The sequence below is a fragment of the Theropithecus gelada genome, chromosome 11, assembly GCF_003255815.1.
Source record: "Theropithecus gelada isolate Dixy chromosome 11, Tgel_1.0, whole genome shotgun sequence".
Classification (NCBI taxonomy): Eukaryota; Metazoa; Chordata; class Mammalia; order Primates; family Cercopithecidae; genus Theropithecus; species Theropithecus gelada.
The window spans coordinates 39,845,372-39,854,722 of NC_037679.1; the positions used below are offsets into that span (position 1 = coordinate 39,845,372).

Here is a 9,351-nt window from a genome sequence, read left to right on the forward strand (position 1 = left end):
GAGTTCGAGACCATTCTGGACAACATGGTCTCTACTAAAAATACAAACCCTGTCTCTACTAAACATGGTCTCTGCTAAAAGTAGAAACCCCATCTCTACTAAAAATACAAAAAATAGCCAGGTGTGGTAGCTCACGCCTGTAATCCCAGTTACTGGGGAGGCTGAGGCAGGAGAATCACTTTCTGAAGCCAGGAGGTGAAGGTTGCAGTAAGCCAAGATGGCACCACTCTATTCCAGCCTGGGTGACAGAGTGAGACTCTGTTTCAAAAATAATAATAATTATAATTATTTTTAAAAAAGAAAAAATTGCAAACCTCCCTTGTAATGAAGACATGCAACTAACGTTCATTAAGAGGTCACATCATTCCGGACACACTCTCTGACTTAAGGGTCACAACAGCCTTATGAGTTAGGTTCCATAACTATTTTCCCCATTTTACAAAAGAGGTAAAGAAATTATAGAGAGGTTAAGTGATTTGTTAATGAAGTAGTAAAGCTGAGATTTAAACCCAGCATTCTGAGCCTAAAGTTCTGCACTAGACCTTTACCCTTTCACTAAAGTATTCAAGCCCTATAAAAAGACCCTGTTTCTACAAAGAAAAACTTTAAAATTAGCCAGGTGTGGTAGCCCGTGCCTATATACCCAGTTACTCAGGAGACTGTAATTGTGTGGTGAAGGATGTATTAATTAATTTGTGGTAATTATTATACAATGTATGTGTATCTCAAATTATCATGTTGTATACATGAATATATACAATTTTCATTTGTCAGTTACACCTTTGAAAAGCTGAGGAGGAAAAGGTAAGGCATTATAAAAATGCTGTCAGTGCTTGGAAGGGCAATTTTGAAAGCTCGTCACTATGTCACAATTGTATATGTATATGTATATGTATATGTATATGTATATGTATATGTATATGTGTATGTATATATTTGGCACTCCAGGAAGATGAAGGTGGGTTTATAGAAGTGTGTAAGAGTTAAAAACTGGGGAACAGAGATTACTAATAAGCCGATTTCAAAGATGAATTTTCTAACTTAAATCTACTGAAGACTCTATCCTCTGGGGAAGGCATGTTTAAATAAAACCAAGAAAGGTTTTTATAGCATGAGGTGATTCCTTTAAATGAAATTAAGTATATATCATGTTGGTCTTGTTCTTTAAGAATAATTTGTTTAAAATTGTCTATAATCAAGAATTTTATAAAATGATTGTATTGATTTTATAATTGACAGACTGGCGTTTACTTTAAAATGTGCCAGTGAGTAAAGTGAGTCTTTATTGGCATTTACACACTAAGTTAAACTGAAAACCAACTTGTTTTTTTCAGCTTGCTTTGCTGTGACTAAAGAGAACGTCTAAGGAAGCCTGTGTCCATAGATTGTCATAATAGCTCGCAACCTTTACTTTCTTTAGATGTGTCAAGTAATTCTAGGGAGTAGACAGTAAATTGGCACATCTTTCCTTTAAGTAGGACTTGTTTGCCTTCAAAGAGGGGAGACATTGCCTCCTCCAAGTAATAGAGGAACGAGAAAACCTTTAAATATAGTCAGATGGAAAATGGCTGAAATGTTTTGTTTTAACATATGCCTTCTGGTATTTTTTATTTTCAAAATAAAAAAAATGTGTTTTTCATTTTATTTGTGGTAATTAACACTCTTCATTTGTTTTCCTTTTGTGGTTTTTGACTTTTTCATTTGATTGAAGAGCCTTTCTTTCAAGGGATTTGTCTGCTCCCTGGTGGTCAGATAAAAAATTGCACCTTCAAGTGTTCAAACGGTTTTTTTTTTCCCCCAGACAATCTTAAAAAAAAAAAAATCTTTCAAATTGGCATTCCGAAGTGTGTTACCTCACATTTTATCAGCAGGTGGATCCTGCATTAAGTTAAATTATTGTTTCCTTAATCCAACTGAGACTCCAAATGTTCCTTTTACTATAACATGTATACAAAGAAATTTCAATATGCTTACTTTCTAGTGTACTCAGCTGTAGTCTGGAAGGTCAGTTGTTAGGGAAAAAGAAGGAGGAAAGCAAGATTAAAAATTATTCCTGGAAATGTGCAAGCAAATGTGCTGCAGTGGAAAGAACAAAGTTTTCTTCTTCCTCTTTGTTTTTTTCTCTTCACACACACACAAACACCCTACAAGGAAAAAGATAAGTTTGCCTAGAAACCTACTGCTTCAGTTTTCCTCTCTACTTTTCCCCTTCTGCCTTTTAATGAAGTCTCCAAGCCCATGAAAAATGTATGGACACCTGGCCTGGTGTGTATATCCCAGCACTTTGTGAGGCCTAGGCAGGATGATTGCCTGGTCCAGGAGTTCAAAACAAGCCTGGGCAATATAGTGAGACCCTGTTTCTACAAAGAAAAACTTTAAAATTAGCCAGGTGTGGTAGCCCGTGCCTATATACCCAGTTACTCAGGAGACTGTAATTGTGTGGTGAAGGATGTATTAATTAATTTGTGGTAATTATTATACAATGTATGTGTATCTCAAATTATCATGTTGTATACATGAATATATACAATTTTCATTTGTCAGTTATACCTTTAAAAAGCTGAGGAGGAAAAGGTAAGGCATTTTAATGTAATCTGTCAAGACCGTTTTCCACTATGATTGGTTTTCCTTCAAACTCCCCCTTAGAATGGCCTTGGGCATTATGACTTTGGAACAAAGAGAAGTTGTGTTGAAGATATTTCCATTTTAATTGTAATTTAGAAAAACAGTTTGAAAAATTTCAATAAAATGATAGAGAAATTATAGATTCTTGATGTAGATACATGTGAAAGATATTCTTTTGCCATTTTAAAATGTATTTACTAAAGAACCAAAACGCAAATTCAAATTAATGAAATATGAAAAGAAAAACCACAAGAATAAATGATAAAATCAATAGAAATTACTCTGATAAAAAGAAGTACATTGTAACAACCACAATGAAATCAGATCATGTCCAAAAGAGTAACTCATTAAGAGGAAAAGATAAGTTTGAATGGGAGTAATGAGTAGGCTCTTGGACTGACAGACAATGCAATCAAAAGGAAGAGTTGCACATACACAAAGTGGAAAAAATGTAAATATCTTGCCAATTTAACAAGAAATACTGACTGAAGAAAACACACAAACTCGTAATACATCCCAACTACAGTGAGGACATCAATAACAAAGTGTTTTAAAAAATCATCATTTCCAAGAGAATTCATATTAAATTGATAATATTGTGCAAAATTGCCCTCAGAACCTATGACTCATATGAACAGAACTTAATATGCCAGGCACGGTGGCTCATACCTCTAATCCCAGCACTTTGGGATGCCAAGGCAGGCACATCCTTTGAGCCCAGGAGTTCGAGACCAGCCTGGACAACATGGTGAAACTCTGTTTCTACAAAAAATACAAAAATTAGTGGGGCATTGTGGTGCATGCCTGTAGTCCCAGCTACTTGGGGTGAGGGTCTGAGGTGCGAGCAACGCTTCAGCTTGGGAGGTTAAGGCTGCACTGAGCTGTTATCATGCCACTGCACTCCAGCCGGGCAACAGAGCAGGACTCTGTCTCAAAAACGAACAAAAATCTTGGCAGAGAGTTTCCCAAATTAACCACAATCCTAAAAATTTAATTTGATACCCCAAACAATAAGTAATGAAATTATAATAAATTTTTCTAAACTACCAAATTAAAAAAATTTTTGATCAGTCTAGAGGAAAGACTGAATTATCTTTCTGTTCTCTACGGAAAATATTATAAAATCAATGTCATATCAAGAGGCAATTCAGAGTATACAGCAAAAATACACATGTTAGAAAAAAGTATTATGGCATTTTTAAGGTCGTTAATAAGTGCCATTGTGCAGTATTTCTGGATTTTTTTATTTGTCAACTTCTGAAAATTTCGAATTTCTTGTGATTTCTCTTCTCATTCTAAATAAATACATTTACATCTTCATAATTTTTCTTAAAAAACTTATTTTCTGCCTCTCTCCAAATAAGCTTCATGCCCCCAAAACCAAAATCTATTCCTATACACACCTCCACTGTAACTCTTAGCAATTGTGAGTTCCTTCTCAATACTTACAAAGCGTGGTCACAGATATACACATTCACACACACACTGTCAGTTGCGATTCAATCTCATCTAAGAATAAAGTCTGCGTAATGGCTTTGCATTTGATTAACTAAAAGGCCACTCTCTTAACATTCCATCTCCAGGGCAAATCAATGTCTGTATCTCTAATGTAAGAGACCTGCTTACAGCTTTTAAATTTGCTACTCTTCAAGTCTTTACCACAACCATCCTAGAAAGGGGGAAAACAAAAAAACAAAAAAACAAAAAACAAAATCTAAACAACCTAATAGCCTCAGTTTCATCTAAGATCCCTCTTCTCAGTTTTCATTCAATTTACAGTGCTTTCTGGGCTGCACTGAAATGAGATGTTAGTATTTCTCAAGATGTAAGTATTTCTTGTTAAAAATAATAATAATAATAATCATCATCATCATCATCATCATCATCCAGGTGCTGTTAGTACCAGGGACACTGGACAAGAAAGATAAGCAAGCCACTGCTCTCTGATTTCTACATAGCAGGTTTGTATTTTGTGACAAAGGTAGCCTGTATTATTTTCTGTGCCCAAAAATTTCTAATGGGAATATGTATGATAATGACATCTTTCATACTGTGATGTTGAAACTATCTCCACGGAGTTGACAAGAATTGCATGTCGAGTTCTGGACAGAAATATACTTATAATTAAGCATTAATCAGGCTGCACTCTGGCCCACTTCCTTGTTGTTAAAAGTCATGTAACACTATATACTGGCCATTTGCATGCTCATTGTTCCATAGATAGAATTTCTGACATTAGGGTCATTGGCTGTTTAAGAATTGATTTGCATGCCCACTGTTCCCATAGGGAGGATGTCTGACATGAGGGTCATAGACTGTTTAAGAAATAATTTGCATCCCCATTGTTCCTACAGACAGGATCTCTGTCATTAAGAGTCATAAGGCTTTTGTTTAAGACTTTTGTTAAATTTTGTAAAATTTCTCATTTCTTGTGATTTCTATTCTTATTCTAAATAATTTATATCTTTGCAATCTTTGCAGACTTTACGTCTGCTTCACTCAAGATTGTTTTTCAGATCCCAAATTCCAGCAACCAGTTTGAAGACCCCCACAGAAGAATGAGATCAGCAGAAGAATACACCTCATTCATCCCCCTATCCCATGACTTCACTGTGCACTCTGGCACCAATCAACAATCTCCACACTTCAGTTCACTCCAAAACCCTTAAAAATGTTATCCTCAAATTCTTCAGGGAGATGGAGTTGAAGCTCCCTACCATCTCCTTGTTCAGTGACCCTGCAATTAAATCTCTTTCTCTGCTGCAACTCAGTGTCTTGGTGTATTGACCTGCTGTATGCATCAGGCAATGAGCCTATTACAGCTAGAGTAGTCTATCCAATATGAAATAGGAAATAAAATTCTGTTAATGCCATATTGAGTAATATCCTGGCCTTAAAAGTATATTTGAAATGAGAATTGTAAATCCAAAAGCTTGTTTAAGTACAATAGGCAAATTTTATTGGAACCTATAAATATGACGGACCTCTATTTATTGGCCTGTCCAGTTTCTTTAGAAGGTTGGAAAAAGTAAACCTTTCCCTTAGAGTTTTGTATGCTCCTCTCGGTCCTGAATTAGGTATTTATCTAAATAGTATAGAATTCGTGTTTGTAATTCAGGAGGTAAAGAAGAGTATTAAGGGGACTTGGTTTAGTTTTAGACCTAGGAAATACTACTGCAAGCACTTCGATGTGCTGGATGTCCTGCAGTTGGTGGCTTGTGTTGATACTGGCAATGAACCATATTATTGACTAGTTTTTCTTTGTACAGGCAATGAGAAGGATTAGCATATTGGCTTAATCAATTTTTAATGAAGGAGATATATACTAATGACCAAATATTTGATACTGCTGTTGCAGAAGAGCAAAATTTAAATTTTTGAAAGGACAGCATTGTTAGGAGAACTACTTTGAGAATTGGATTTTCTGTGTAATCCTTTGTTCCCATCTTCTAATTGTCCCCTGACTTTCTTCTTTAGTCTAGATATGGATGAATAATTAAACGAAGAAATATTTCAGATTCTTGTGTGTATGGATTTTATACATAGCATTCAAGCACCGCTGATTTATCATGAATCGATTGTATTTTACTTGTGAGCTCAGTCTTTGATCATTTGCTCTTTTGGCTAACTAGCAAGATTAAGTGATTTGTCCTAAATCATGCTCTAAGAATTAAGACTTCATTAATAATGCACTAAGAATTATATACATGCTACAGAAAGCAATCTTAGAGATTCTGTATTTGTCAAGATTCCTGACTGCATGTGACTTAACATGAATCAGTTTATTGGCCCCCTAATGACTACACTGTGGGAATGGTAGAGTGGAGAGATATAGAGATTCTCTTTCTCCACATAAACCAAAGAAATGTAGAATTTAAGACTTTGTGTTTCTAACACTGTAGGAGAGAACCGTTCATTCAGAGCTCTTAATATTTTAGAAACTAGAGATTAATTTAGTAAAAATGACTAGGTCATCAATGTCATATTTGTTTGAATTGTAAAAAGATGCCTCCAGGCAGAAGGATTGAAAAAAAAAAAAAAAAAAAAAAAAAAAACGCTCTCTAGGCAGATGAATTACGAAAGACAAAAGGCATCTCTTTGGGTAAATAAACAATGAAAATCTAAAAAACAAAGCACTCTTTTAAAACGATAAACAACCCAAGTCTAACAAACCAGCCTCCCGTTTACCCTCTTGGCTGGATTTGTGAAAAAAGTACGATCTGCAAAATCATACAATTGATTTTAGAGAGTTCATTGGATTTTTCTGATTCTTGAATAAAGTATTACACTGAACGCTTTTTTTGGTGTTGGAGGGTAGTATCTGCCAGGCTCACAATGAAGTCATTAATTTTATTATTACATCTCTCGCACCACCACTTCCCACCCTGGCAACTATAGTGTACCACGTGACCACAAATTCTTGGTCACAGTGGATTGGACACCGGACCTAAGTTGGGCCAATCAGAATTACTTCCAGGCAATTTGCGATTGTCACTGAAAGAAACTGTAATCCTCCTTAGAGGTGCCGCAGTGTGGGCAGCTTCCATGCACAACATGCAACATTTAAAAACCCAGTATAGGCAAAGAAAGAATGACGCAGACAGAGGGAAGGGTGGAGAGGAGCTACATAGGGCAGAGATGACCCTCTGCTCTTCTGAAGGCCTTTGGGGTCTGATACATACTCCTGTGTCCCAGTTATAAATTCTTCTTTTCCTTCTTTTCTTCTTTATCTAGATTAAAATGTTGCATTTATAATTCCCATTTCAGAAAGACTGAAAGCCAGAGTTTATTCTATTAGATTCCAAGATATCAAGGAAGAGGAAAAGGGAAGAGCCCCAGGCACTATTAAACCACAGCTACAGTCACTGCCATTTGAAACTTCCCACCAAACAACTTCACTATTCTGATTTACTTTCAACTCCCAGGGTGAGTTAGTATTAGGCGGAAGTACCTATCATCCATGATAATCCACCAGCCCTGGGGATTTAGAAGGGAAAGGATGGAGGTCTCTGTGCTTGAGGCTTGGCTGATAGCTGAGCAGGGCTCCAGCTCACCTTCATCTCACTCCTGTGGATACCTGCACTAGGGGCCTGAGCATTCTTGCAGATCTCTGCAGAGGAGGCTGCCCTTAGGTGTTATTAAGGTGTGAAAGCAGCAAGAAAGAGCAGAATTAAACTGCTTTTCTCTAATGTATCCTTTTACAGCCCAGTGTGTTTTGCTCTAGGCTAGCCTTTTCTTCTCCTTTCACCCTCCACATGCCAGTCCAAGACAGCCTTTCTTCTCACAGGAATTATTGTGTTATTATTTCTTAAATTTTTTTTTTCTTTTCGATGGCTTTTCTAGAGGAAACCTAACAGTGTGGGTTTATCAACCATTTTGGCAAGACTCTGAAGTCTACTGAACAGATTTTTAAATAAAAATTATGAACAAAGAAAGTCTAGTAAATTTACTAATAGAAAAACTGACTATGCCTTGTAGGAATTTTCGTGTGTGTGTGACATTCCATTGTGTACCTGCCAGAGAAGAAAACAAGTGGGACCTGTTACTCAAATTGTTCAATTTTAAAGCAGGTCCGTTGTTATGATTGGACTTTATTCACATACAAGCACTTGCACAAGGATGACATAAAGTGAGGATATAGTAGAGTGATTACATGTAATGGGTGTACTGAAGAGTCTCTACACCTTGGGGTATAAACAATGTTTTGGGGTTTTTTTGTTTATTTGTTTTTCTCCCATCATTTTCAGCAGTGTTTTCTTGCATTTCTCCTTGCAAGCCTTTTAAACAATATCATCTACAATTTTCTAGTTGCTTATGATTATCAAAATTAAAACCAGTTCCATTTTTTAACACTACAACATTTTTATATTTGATCTAAAGTTCTTCTTACCCCAAACATACTTAGTCAGTCCTGCTCAGTGTTGCCCATAGAATGTTTTTGGTCTATGAATGATTTGCTAGTGGTCAGAGGCAAATTAAGTATTTAGATATATGTATATTAATTTGACTTTTATGTAACATCCAATCCCATATAAGCACCTTCTTAGACTCCGAGGCCCTATCACATGGACCCAGTGGTACTGCTGAGGCTCTCTTCCATACATCCTGATAATCACAGGAAATTGGGATGTAGTGGAGATTTTTTCCCATCATCTTCCCAAGCACCACATTTCCTTCAAGCTCTGTTGGTACAGAACCTGCAGAAGTCTTCCCTAACTTAGTGTCTTGCTCATGTGTGCCCCCACACCTCGAAGGGCAGATCTCAAAGCTCTCTGAAAAGCCCTCATGACATTCAGCTACAGAAACAATAGCACCTTTGAAGAACTCAAGATTACTGCCGCTCAGCTTCATCTACCTGGGGAGTCAGTTTCCAGAGATGTTTCCTTATAGTCACCTCTTGTCCTGGTTTATTTTTGTTGCTATAAGTGAGTGAATACCTGCTACATCTGGTGAGGGCCTTACTGCTGATGGGGACTCCCTTTAGAGTCTCCAGGCCTTCAATGTAGGGCATCATATGGTGATGAGCATATGAGGGAGAAGCAAAGTGGCTTTGATAATAGACTCAACTACATGACAAACCATTAATCCATTGACCCACTCATTTATTAATTAATGAATGGATTAACCCATTTGCAAAAGCAGAGTCCACGACCCAATCATCTCTTAAAGGCCTTGCCTCTTAATACTGTTACATTAGGGATTAAGTTTCAACATGAGTTTTGGAGG

General features: G+C 36.6%; 1 long non-coding RNA gene across 1 annotated transcript; it reads left to right on the forward strand.

The window, feature by feature from the left end:
* Positions 1-929: 929 nt before the first annotated feature.
* Positions 930-8,473, forward strand: LOC112635519. Its single transcript, XR_003121930.1, has 3 exons — positions 930-972; positions 4,516-4,586; positions 7,360-8,473. It is a non-coding gene; the product is annotated as an uncharacterized LOC112635519 (long non-coding RNA).
* The last annotated feature ends 878 nt before the right edge of the window (positions 8,474-9,351 follow it).